Source organism: Triturus cristatus, chromosome 4_2, assembly GCF_964204655.1.
Source record: "Triturus cristatus chromosome 4_2, aTriCri1.1, whole genome shotgun sequence".
NCBI classification, from domain to species: domain Eukaryota; kingdom Metazoa; phylum Chordata; class Amphibia; order Caudata; family Salamandridae; genus Triturus; species Triturus cristatus.
The window spans coordinates 946,725,870-946,738,284 of record NC_140586.1 but is presented as its reverse complement, the minus strand read 5'-3'; the positions used below and the strand labels follow the sequence as shown (position 1 = coordinate 946,738,284).

Here is a 12,415-nt window from a genome sequence, read left to right as displayed (position 1 = left end):
CAGGTCTGTGTTTCACTTCAAAGTCTATTCCCTGTGGGGAGATGGACTACTTTAGCTGTTTGGGATTTTCACCTTATATTTGCATTTACCATCGGAGAGGCCTGTGGTCGGTTTGAACTAGAAAGTGAGAGCCAAACAGGTTTGACCTAAACTTCTCAAGGGACCAAACCACAGCAAAGGTGACCATCTAAATGGCACTTCAACGCTGTTCCCTGGGGATTAGCCATCTACTGATGAAAGCCAGTGGCTGATCTTGACCTTGGTCATGTTTTTGGGATAGCACTGCTCCTATACCATGTTCAGAGGCATCAGTCTGCACAATGAATTGCTTGACATAATCTGCAGCTTTCAGAACAGGTGCAGAGCACATTGCTTCCTCCAGCGTGTCAAAAGCCTTTAGACAGCTCACAGTCCAGTTCACTATTTTTGGGCATTCTTTTGGAAGCCAGTTCTGTGAGGGGTGCCACAATGGTGCCATGATCCCTCACAAACCTCCTATAGTACCAGGGAAGCCAAGGAAGGCCCTCATTTGAGTCTGGGTAGTTGGAGCCACCCAGTCCAGAATGGTCTAGATCTTGGGTTGTAAGGGTTGAACCAGGCCTCCACTAACAAGGTGACCCAAGTATGCAACATTTCCCTGCCCTATCTGGCACTTGCATGCCTTGATAATGAGGCCTGCACTTCTCAGAGCCTCCGGTACTTTACTAAGGAGGATCAGGTGATCCTGCCAGGTGGAGCTAAAGACAGCAATATTGTGTAGATATGCTGCACTCAAGGATTCCAATCCAGCAAGGGCTTAGTTCACCCTCCTTTGAAAAGTGGCAAGTGCATTTTTCAAACCAAAGAGCATTACAGTGAACTGATAATACCCATCTGGGGTTGAAAATGCAGATATTTCTTTTGCTCCTGGAGTCAGACCTATCGGCCAGTACTCTGATGTGAGATCAAACATAATCAGATACTTGGCTGCTCCCAACCTGTCAATACGTTCATCTGCCTATGGAATTTGGTATGCATCGCTTTTGAAGTACTGGGTTTTTAAAAGCCCAGCGGTGCAGGGGAACACACCCTAAGACTTCGAGTTCTTCCTGTTTCAGACCCACAGAAACACAGAGTCTTTTAGGTGAAGTCAAAGATCAGTTTATTGGCTGCAGACCAATTACAGGTGTCCGAGAAGTACAGCACAATGTATGTTCTCAGGAGACTGCTTAAACTTACAGAGACGGCCTTCTCCTTATATACAAAATATCATGCTTCAGGCACACATTCCTCGTTTTACGATATGGTCATTCACACGTATTCATTACAAACGAAAAGGCAGAGTCATGATGACCATCCCACATTCCAGTTCGGCCAGCCCACAATTATTTACCCAGCGAGGCTCGGATCCCACATCAGATATCCACAGACCCCAATAAACATGGGCACCTCCTGTTTGCAAAACAAGCCATAAAGCAGGAAGAGTCAGGTGTGAAAGATTAGCCAGAGGCTTGTGTGGGATGAAAAGGCTTTATGGTGTGTCAAACTCTGATGCTAATCACAGGTGGACATAGGACGGGGGAGCTCGTGGGACCGGACTGACCTGGTGCATCGGAGCCAGGCTGCACGGGTCACTTAGAAGTCAAACAGAAGGCACACATAATCTGAAGGCCCGTACTTGTTCGTAATGTGTAGCCTATGTGAGGGCAACCATAAGATGGCCACCGCTCCAAGATGGAACCCACGAAGTCAACGTGAAACATCGTATACAAAGAACGTTTATCAAAGAAATGTTATGCAAAGCACTTGTACATACCGCATTGGCCACTCGCGGTTTGCTAATACCGGTATAGACAGGGGTAGGGCCCTGCCTCCTACGCGGTCCCATATTTTACAGTACCACACTTTTGGTCACAGCATTCACGCCCCAATAGTCCACACAAAACCTCATTTCTTTCTTACCATCCTGGTTATGAGACTTGGGGATTAAGACAACTGGGCAGGTCCAGGGGCTCTCAGAAGGCTTTAGAACTCCCAATTTCAGCATCATGCTTACTTCAGCTTTGATTCTCTCTTTCACATGTTCAGTCTGCCTCTATATTTTATACTCGACACGTAGTCTTTCATCAGCGTCTACATCATGGATACACCAGCTAGTCTGGAGAGAGGTCAAAAGAAGAGCTCAGCAAACTGAGTTAGGACTTGCCTGCAATCAGTCTCCTGATGGGCAGGTAGGGTGTCTGACAAGACCACACCTTCCACTGACCCATCTTTTGGATTGTTGGACAGGTCAGGGACAGGTTCACTCTTTGCTTCCTGATCCTCACATCTGCCATGTCATAGTAGGGTGTAAGGCGGTTGACACGGATGACCCTCTTGGGGTTCCTGTCAGAGCCAGGGTCTACCAGGTAGGTGACCGCCCCTTTTCTTTCTAGGATAGGGTAGGGTCCACTCCACTTACCTTGCAGAGCCCTAGGATCCACAGGCCCCAAAACCCACACCACCTTCCCTGGCTGGAACTCAACCATAGCAGCCTTTTGGCATTACCAGAGCTTCTGGAGCTCTAGGCTGGCCTCAAGGTTTTGCTTGCCTTTTCCCATGTACTCATACATCCTGGAGCAAAAGCCAAACCACATAGTCCACTATATCTTAGTAAGGTTCAACAAGAGGTTTCTCCAATCCCTCCTTCACAAGGCACAGTAGTCCCGACAGGAAACCCAAACAGATGCTAAAATAAGGAGGACCCCAGTCCCTTCTGTGGCCCTTCCCAATAGGCAAAACGCAGGCATGGAAGTAAGACATCCCATCTTCTTTTGAGTTTTTCAGGAAGTCCACCAATCATGCCCTTCATGGTCTTGTTAAATCTTTCAACAAGGCCATTACACATAGCAGAGTGGCTTTGGCTACACTGACCAGGACTTATGCAGCGGGGGATTGGAGGTCCCACATTTGGACCCCTAATATCATGCCGTTCAATTGCAACACGCAGCTGGATGGCTCAACACAGTCCCTAGTGGGGAAATGTATCTCTTGGCGGGAATGGTGGACACCGGTTGTCTTCCAGAGCTGTTATTGGAGGAATCAGGTACACCGAGAGATACTCCATATATTGTGCGACAGACAGCCAGAGTATGGCAATGGTTTGTAGTGAGAGTACTTAAGCGCGCACCATTCCATAGGGAGCTCCCAATCTGGATTTTAAAACCAATCAGGCAGATGGCACTCAGTATGTCCTTACAGGCATGGAGGGAGGGGGATGCGAGCAATAGGGTGAATTGTACCCAGATGAGACTTATCGCCTTTAAACATGCCTGCAAAGACTTTGGTCTATGCCAGGGGCAATTTTTACAACATTGTTACAACAATTTTTAGCCTCTGGTATTCCTTACAAGCAGGGTAACAATGCATGTCAATATTTACTCGAACTGGTTGGCAGCAGAGTTGACCTCTGATTTTGAATATGTGCAGGATTTAAGGTACAGGGGTCACTACTGACTGGAGTTACTTAGCAGGATAATAGGTCACAGGGGGCCAATACTGACTGAAGCTGGTTAGTATGATCACTAGTCCCACGGTGCTAGTAATGACTCAAGGTGGCTAGAATGATAACAGGTCCCAGGGGCCAGTACTAACAGGAGCTGGCTAGTAGGCTTACATACAGGTCCCAGGGGCCAGTACTAACAGGAGCTGGCTAGTAGGCTTACATACAGGTTCAAGGGCCACTACTGACTAGAGCAGGCTCAAAGAATAACAGGCCCTAGGGTGGTGGGGGTGCGAGTGGCACCAGTGACCAGAGTTGGCTAGAAGCATTAACAACCTTTGGTATTGATTATATGCAGGATTCCAGGTCACAGGTGGCACTGCTGAATACGGCTGGATAGCAGCAGTGGTGGCCTCTAGGAAGAAGGAATTGAGAAAGCATAACTGGATATACTGGTTTATTTCATGTCGATAATTGTTTACACAAGAATGCCATAATGTGCATTGATTTATTACATAACCAAATTACAATATTCTTATATTAATTTGATGTGTCTGTTCACCTTAATATGCCTGCAAAGTTACATGATTCCATTAGGGCTCAGAACAATTTTATTTAGTGATGTCCATCTGCACACTTTCCTGCATCTTGTAGTAAATTGAATATTGACAAACAGAAGTGTTATTTCCAGAAACAGTGAATTCTGCAGCATGTCTGTGAATCTTTTATCTGCACCTCACGGACTCCTCACATTCTTCTCGAGAGAAGATCCTGCCTCCTACTCGTTAGTGTCGTTTCAGTAACTGTTTCTATCACGTGTTCATGTTTCGTTGACTTGTATTAGGAGAAAAGTGTATAAAAATACATTGTGTAGCATTAGCATTATATACTCCAACTTGCTTGAGGGTGGATGCTCTCGTCCATTGCAAAGACAATTGTCACTTGTTAGTTTGCTAGGCCTTTTGCTATTTTTGCATTAAATGTATGATAGATTTGTTGTCCTCCCGGTGTGTTGCATTTTATTTTACATATGACAAGAGATGACGAGGAAAATGACAGTCCAGTATACACATTCTTCATATAAATCAACTCACAGTATACTGTTCTGGAGGTTCAGTCCCACAGACATTATCTCTAACTGAACGCAGGCACCCTAGGAAGCATGTGCTTTTCAAACCAGTTTCCCTCTGATGCGACGTCCTCGCTATTGGATAACTCAAAATGTCCTAAATTTTAGGAGGGTTACAGTCTCTAGTGCACTCTGTTAGACAGTGCTCACCTGTGGTAGTAAGATGTTAATAGGCACCTTATCACCTATGCATGGTGCACGGCTTTGAGTTACAGAACTCCTCACGCTGTGGAGAAGATTAGGTCACATTTACCCGTTTTCCCATATTTGGTCCTGATAAAATGCCAACAGATTTGCTCCATGAATACACAAGGCATGGAAAAAGTTGACCTGAAGTATAGACCCCAGCTTACCAGCAGGTCCATAGGTGATCGATACTTTCACACAGTGATAGGGGCCATTAGTTTCTCAATTTCTCTACCACTGTTTTTAATCTCAACATGGACCAGGAAGATCACAATAACTATATTGCGGCAACTGGTCGATAGTTGATCTTATATTCAGACTTTCACCAATCTCACATCTTATGACCCAACATCCTCATGCTCATCCGGCGTACTTATTAAAAGATCTCCGACAAAGTGCCCTCTTGTGGTGCCCGCCAGGCATTGTAGCGCCGGCCTGGTGCGGAGTATGGCCCAGTGTCAAGAATTCCTGTCATACGAGGGGAGGAAAACGGTAACCAGCGAAAACGGACTACATCTCCCAGGATGCTTAGCGGTTGAGAGGTTATGTAAACAGGAGAGCTGTTACATAACTCAAGGGAAACACGCCCTTATGTAAACAGGAGAGCTGTTACATAACTCAAGGGAAACACGCCCTTATGTAAACAGGAGAGCTGTTACATAACTCAAGGGAAACACGCCCTTATGTAAACAGGAGAGCTGTTACATAACTCAAGGGAAACACGCCCTTATGTAAACAGGAGAGCTGTTACATAACTCAAGGAAAACACGCCCTATAAAGGGAGGAACCGGGAGGTACAAGGCTGTCGGATATTGTGTTTACACCGACGTACCTGCTTCGTGAAGAGCAGTGTTCCGGAGTGGTGCTCCAGTAAGGCAAGAACGGAGGTAGGTCGAGTCGTTACTCCCTGGGCCGTGTCTTGCCCCATCGTCACCTGTGAAGGACCCGGAAGCTCTACCGGTCAACCATTGAGCTTCGCTTTTTGACTCGGCTGAGTCCAAGCGCAGTGGCGCTTTTGCTGGTTGGAGTCGTAACTCCCAGCCCGACCAGAGACACAGGGACTGCCAGCTGTAACGCACACCAGGAGGTGTTTGCCGCGTTACAGACTCGGAAGTCCACAGGATCGATCGAGCGGCTGCTCTCGGTTCAGTCTTCTTGCTTGTGATTGGGGTATCGGTGACGCATCACCAGGAGGTGACTCCGCGTCCCGGGGCAGTCTGAGGAAGAGGTTGAGCGGCTGCTCCCTTCAGGTAGAGACCCCGGCTGGGTGTTTCCCTGACTCCTCGATTCTCCCCAACACTCTTCGTGCCCCTCACAGCCTACCGATTGGCATTGTCGGCCATTTCATTTCTGCCCTCTGTTGGCATACGCCGGGATCGGCGTATATGCAGAGGGCGGTTAGGACCATCCGTGCTGTGGGCTGGTAACGTACTTAGCCTGGAGGATTCCAGTGACTATAACTTTTGTTTGTTCTTTGTATTTTATTTGCCTTCATTAAAAGAACTAACCCTTCACAAGTGGTTGCGTCCTCATTGTCGTGTCTGTTAAACGATCCTGAGACGTTCAGGGCGTTACACCCAGTGATGAATCATGTCACCCTCAGGTGAGTGAACGCAACTTGTCTTAAAAGCACATGCTTCCTAGGGTGACTGGGTTCAGTTACAGATAATGTCTCTGGGACTGAACGTTCGGAACAGAATACTGTGATTTGATTGTGTTTTATTTTAACAAATGTACATCGCAGATATTGGCGATTGCTTGTTTCACAAAAAGGATTGGATACCTGCCTCAGAGCGCACTTCTTTCAGACGAGTATCGGGATATCATGTTGCTGCTACAAGGTCCTTACCTGTGCGAGTTATCGGGATCGATGCAGGGGGCAGACCCAAACCAGCCACACGTGGAGATCAATGACAAATACTGAAGAATTAACAGAGCTTCCAAGCTGGTGACCATTACTTAATTGACCTTGAAAATAAAAGACACGTTTTTAGTATTCTGGTGACTCATGACAATAAAAAACAAAGGTTATAAATTCAATATTGTGTCAAATACTTAAAAAATGGAACTGGAGGCGCTGAATCGGATGTTGTTCCAGGTCATGCGTGACACCTTCCACCACTATTGCTTATGGGACTTGTAGTTTTGTTTTTCTCATTAAAAGGATGGGCTCTAAAGTCCCAGTGTTCTGAACGATGTTGGTCAAAATCAGAGGCCTGACGGAGGATTAAGCATGACACTGCTCTGCTGAGCAGTGAGATGAATGACAGTTCCCCAGCCCTTCCATTCTTTGACAGAGGCTTGTCAGCCATTTATATTTTTTTGCAACGACAAAGAAACTTTTATTGCAGCTTGTGTCAACTGAAGAGATAAAACCCCTGGGCGAGTTTAACTTCTGACAAACATGAACAATCAAGAACATGAGGTTCTGGTAAACCATCAAGCACCCAATCAGAATCAGCCGCCCTTCACACCCAGGAATTCTTGAGGCTTTGGAGAGGATGAATTGCACGTGGTGAGCAGGAGCACTACATGACTCAAAGCTCACTTCTCAGCGATGGACTGAAATGCCAGCCTCATGGCACACTTAGCCAGCTCTTCACCTCCTCCTCCTCAAACTGTTGACCAGCTATCAGGGCAAAAGAGCCAGCAGCAAAGCATTGCTGGCTTGGTTCCACACCGGACCAGGCAAGGTGGTCAACTCCATACTCCTCCAAGTCAGCAAGCACTCTGGTCGAGCCAGTCCTAGCCCCACATGAATGTTCTCCATCACAACTATTTTAATGGTACAAAGTTATGTTTGTGCAAAATGTATGGGTCAAAAAGTGAAAGGGTTTACTTTGAAGTGCTGAAAGAGAAATCATGAAGTTTTTCAATATTTCTGAGTCTGCCCCAGTACACAGGAGCATTATTTCTCTACAGCAGCAAATCATGTATGTGCCCTGTAGAAAGCATGTTTGGATGAAACATGGAATGCATTGCAGCCAGCAATCTATGCAACATCATAGCAGAGTGCAAGATAACTTGTGTTATTATTCCAGCAGAACGAAATGCCATTCCTAATGTGTACGTCATTTTAAAGACAGTGCCAGGAAAATGTATGGTCAGTGTTGTTCTTCTGCCAGATAAAAGACTATCCCCATTAATGTGCCAGGAAATAAAATACTATGAGAAATCTTACTTGGTGGCAGGGTGCTGCCTGCCACTATATTGCAGGTTTCTTCCAACATAATCTGATTTATAAATACATACTCCAGGGTGCTGCCAGCTATGGGGTCTGCACACAGCAGTCTTGAGCCACTCCGGAAGGAGGTAAGCTCTTCATTTCATCTTAAGCCCTTAGGTTACAGTCACAGCCTGATAGATGCGGAGAACTTTATCCTCGCTCTAACTGCTCCGAACAGATAGATGTAGCCATCATGGACTGTGTTGTGTGCTGGGTGATGCCTGGCATCTTCTTATCGTTGGCGGGAGGAGGAGCTACTACAAGAACAGCAGAGAAACAGGACCACAGATCGCCACAGAGCGACAAGTGCCCAGACGCTGAAGACAGAACTCTCGAACAGCAAACCTCGTGCGCCCTGGCGATTCTCCAGGGTAAGCAAATGATGGTAATGAAATGCAAACTGCAGCATTAAGGTCACACACAACAACATCTTTCCCTTTAAACCAATGGTAACAGCCTATGATGAAAAACTAAACAAAAAGCTACAAAACTAGAAAATGCATTTCCAAATGCTGCAAAAGAGGAACAGTTAATACAAATGAAAAATATTAAACTGTGTTGGTACCTTAGTAATGTGCTTACTTCTTGGCTTCATTCCATCTGCAGCAATAACGCTCTGAAAGGAGAAATTACTGCTGTGAGTCTCAGGGTCTTCAGTGTTACTGGTCTCAGTCACGAAGACTGCGGCGTCGGAAGATAACTTTTTCTTATTTAGCTTTATAGTTCCACCAGTCGCACATCGCTTTTAACAGACACGCTACTGTCAGCAGCATCATAACTTCAGGCAGACCAGCAATTCGGATATCACCACTCACATTGGGTGAATATTCAACAAGTACGGTCTCGGCTTACCAAGTAGAACAAAAGAATCGCGTCTCATAACCATACCCAGAGCCACAGTTAGCTCTGCCGCCACTTGAGCACACCCAAACATCTCCACACTTAAGCACCAGTCCCAGGGGAGACCATCTGTGATGTCCTTGTTAACTTGCACCACTCCTGGGTCAGCACAAGCAGCATCATGGACAGCATCTAACACCGCTACCACAAACATTCATGAACATCCAAATCCTCGTCACCCAAACTACCCAAAAATGGCTTTCTAGATAAGCAGCCAGCCTTGTAGTTTCTGTCTCTGTGTACTAATTTGATGTCAAAGTTGTAATTTTAAAAACAGCCTTAGCAACATTACAGGGGCCTTTCTGACACCATTAGCATTAAAGTTTCAAACCAAAGGGCTGTGGTTTGTGAACTTCAAAAGATGCATGCCCCCAGACCTCTTCTGGACAATAAAGACTGGTGAAACCATTCAGAGGAATTGGTGACATCATAAATCATGTAAGAGGGCAGTAAGCTCACTCCATACCCTCAGAAAAACAAAGCAAACTCTATGAATGAGAGGTATTGCCTGAGCTTTAAGTTTGATTACAATGCTCAAACCATTCACTGCTCCCACTCGGTTAACAACTGGAGAATGACGTAAAGTTTTCTTAATGTCATTGGCATCAAAATCTACATTAGATACAGGCATGTCACTCAACACCGATGGATTATCAGGACCAGGCCTCATAGCAAAGCCCAACTTAGTCGGATTCTGCACCCCCATCCCTTACCTTCCATTGATAGTTACATACATTTTTGAGGTAATCATTTTACCAAAGGATTCCAGCAGACTAACAAAGTAATCCAGTATATATCGATATCCTGCTGACCTAAGGCCTTGGGATTTATATTGGAGCTGGTCAGGTGTTTCTCACATCTCTACTTTTCTCAAAGGCTACATCACACAAAATCTTGATGGGTAGTCCTGAATACGCCATTCCATTTAACAATCCCATACCAGCATGAACCATACACAAGGGACACTTTACCAGTCGCATGAAGGTGGAACGAACTATGGAATCAAGTTATTCCCTCTGGGGACATTCTTCCTCATGAACATCAATTGTGCCAACTTTTACAGTAGTGCATACACTCCCGCTGCTTGAAAATGCCCCAACACTGCAACATTTCCTTGGTCCGGGCATTTCCCATTACTTCTCAAGTGTGCCTTAAACCCACAACTGTAGCAACAGCCATGATGAGCTTTCTGAGCCCAATTCCTATTTGTTCTGTCTCTGGTGTTCACAGAACAACCCAGAGCAGTCCCAAGAATGCGACTCACTGGTGATGCGCCCTCCTCAGAGGTCAGTGTCTTAGATGAAAGCGTGGAGCGCTCTATGCTTCTAGGAATATTCACCACTCGGGGAGAGTTGGGTTCCTGCAGCTCAGTAATCTCTCCTGCAACTTCTTAGAGAAAAATAAACACAGGCTCGTCTCTGCTATATACATCAACTCTGTTCTCAAATTTGCTTGGGGTTGTCAAAATGCAGAGCTGCAATATATTCCGCCACACTTTCCTGACTACCTTGTTTTAAAAAGTTGTGACATTCAAGCGTGATGCTTGGGTCATCTCCAAACTGAATTTTTTTAGAGGCTCTGTTGCCGCACGATACACGTCCCATGTTCCACTTTGTCTACGGGGTGCTTGAACCCCGGTAGGTTATCAACTGCCTATTTGCAAGAAATTGAATTATTATTTGTGGTGAGAGGAAATATCACAACCCCTGTCAGAGTGAATTTTCAACACCATTAAAAGTAACCTGGAGTCAACCCCCTGGTACCTAAGGCACGGAACAGGTAGGCTTAACTTAGGGTAATATGTAAAATATGTATGCAGAAACCAAAACAGTAAAAGTAAAAATGCAAAACAATAATAAACCTAAACCGAAATAGAAAAATAAAGTAAAATGTAATGAACAAAATGACACTAAAATGACAAAACCCAATAAGCGGGATCGGAGATATGAACTTGTCGCATGGTCGCTGGAGAGGAGGAGGGGGCGGAAAGAACCCTCAGTGACTATGCCTTTCCACCCTCTCTGCAGGACGCCCGTGGCCCCTTTAATACGGCCTGGCTTGCTTCGGAGGCTGACACGCCCCTCCTGACGTCGCCCCAGGTGCACCAATCCGGTCTGAGCAGTGCCCGTAAGGAGGAAGTTTTCGAAAGGACCGGCGCGCAAGCCCACGGAGGAGAGGAAGTCGGAAAGCGAGTGGAGACGGAGAGCGAGGAAGCAGACGGAGAAAGAGTCGAGGAGAGCGAGGAAGCGGACGGAGGAAGAGTCGGGAGGACCGGGAGCGGAGGAGACGGGAACCCCAGCAACGAGAGGGACGGAGTGCCTGGAGGCCAACGACACGGCGTCTCGCCCTGCCACGCACCCACAGGAGGAGCATGGCTGGGAAAGGTACGGGGTCGAATCCTGGGTTTTATTTCACCAAGGGGAGGGAAGTAGCCAGGGTATCGTTAGCAGGGAGGTCACGGGGATGGTTCTTTGGGGCTGGTTGACAGAGTAGTACACACGTATTGCCTCCCTACGGCCAACGGCAGCATTGTTGGTGGCGGACCCCCGGTGACTCCTCACTCCTTTCCCCCCCCCCTTCACTATTAACCCGGTGAACAGTGAATCTAAGAGTGGTCTTTCTCTTCCTTGCATGACCGCCGGAGCCGTCCCATCGGACCTAGATCCCCCGGAGAAGGAGGAACAGAAGCCAAGAACGGGAGAAAGAAACAGCTATTCCCTCTTGTACTGCAGCGTGATCATTAAAGAAAGTCTATAGCTCTTGATCCGGACTAGTGTTCTTCATTGGTCTACGCACGGGGCCACTCCCCACCATCACAAGTGGCGAGCCAGATAGGAGACTTTAGTGCGAACCCCACCGATACAGGATGGACACGCTCATTCATCAGATGAAGGAGAGCCAGGCCAAAATGGAATGGGCCATAGAACGCACCACCTCCCAGGCGGAAGCCGATCGGGCCGTGTTCAGCTCGGCTATTCAGAACCAAGCCAATAATCTAGTGAAATTGGCCGAAGGACAGGGACTCCTCATGGCCTCGCTAGGACAAACTAGAGCGGCCGCACCTCCGGGAGCGGTGGTCCCCCTTCAGAAGTTTACGCCAGGAGACGACCCGTTGGCGTTCTTTTTGAATTTCGAAAGAGCAGCCCGGGCTAGTGCCTGGGCGGGAGAGAGATGGCCTTTCTACCTGGCACCTTTATTGGTGGGTGAAGCCCAAGCGGCCTACCAAACCGTGAACAAGGATGGAACAGCCACCTATGCTCTCGTAAAGCAGTATATATTGGATAGGTTGGGAGTGGATGACGAGACACACAGGCTACGTTTTCGACAAGAACGCGGGGCCCCCGGGGACGTACCCAAAACTCTCTTTTTCAAACTTAAAGAGGCGGCTGACTTATGGCTGAAACCCCAGGAGTCCAGTATGGAGGACGTAATGAAAAAAATCTACCTCGAACAGTTCCTTGAATCTCTCCCCTATGCCAGCCAGCGCTGGCTGAAACAACACGCCGGTTTGACT

At 46.9% G+C, this 12,415-nt stretch overlaps 1 pseudogene across 1 annotated transcript in view; it reads right to left on the bottom strand.

Annotated features, from left to right (window-relative positions):
• LOC146839050 (uncharacterized) overlaps positions 1–12,415 on the bottom strand; it is a 73,350-nt pseudogene that overhangs the window by 45,673 nt on the left and 15,262 nt on the right. Inside the window, exons 2-3 of the transcript XR_014960768.1 lie at positions 8,567–8,617; positions 6,625–6,743 (exon numbers count right to left, since the gene is read on the bottom strand). The product of XR_014960768.1 is annotated as an uncharacterized LOC146839050 (transcript). The remainder of the gene's footprint in view (positions 1–6,624; positions 6,744–8,566; positions 8,618–12,415) is intronic.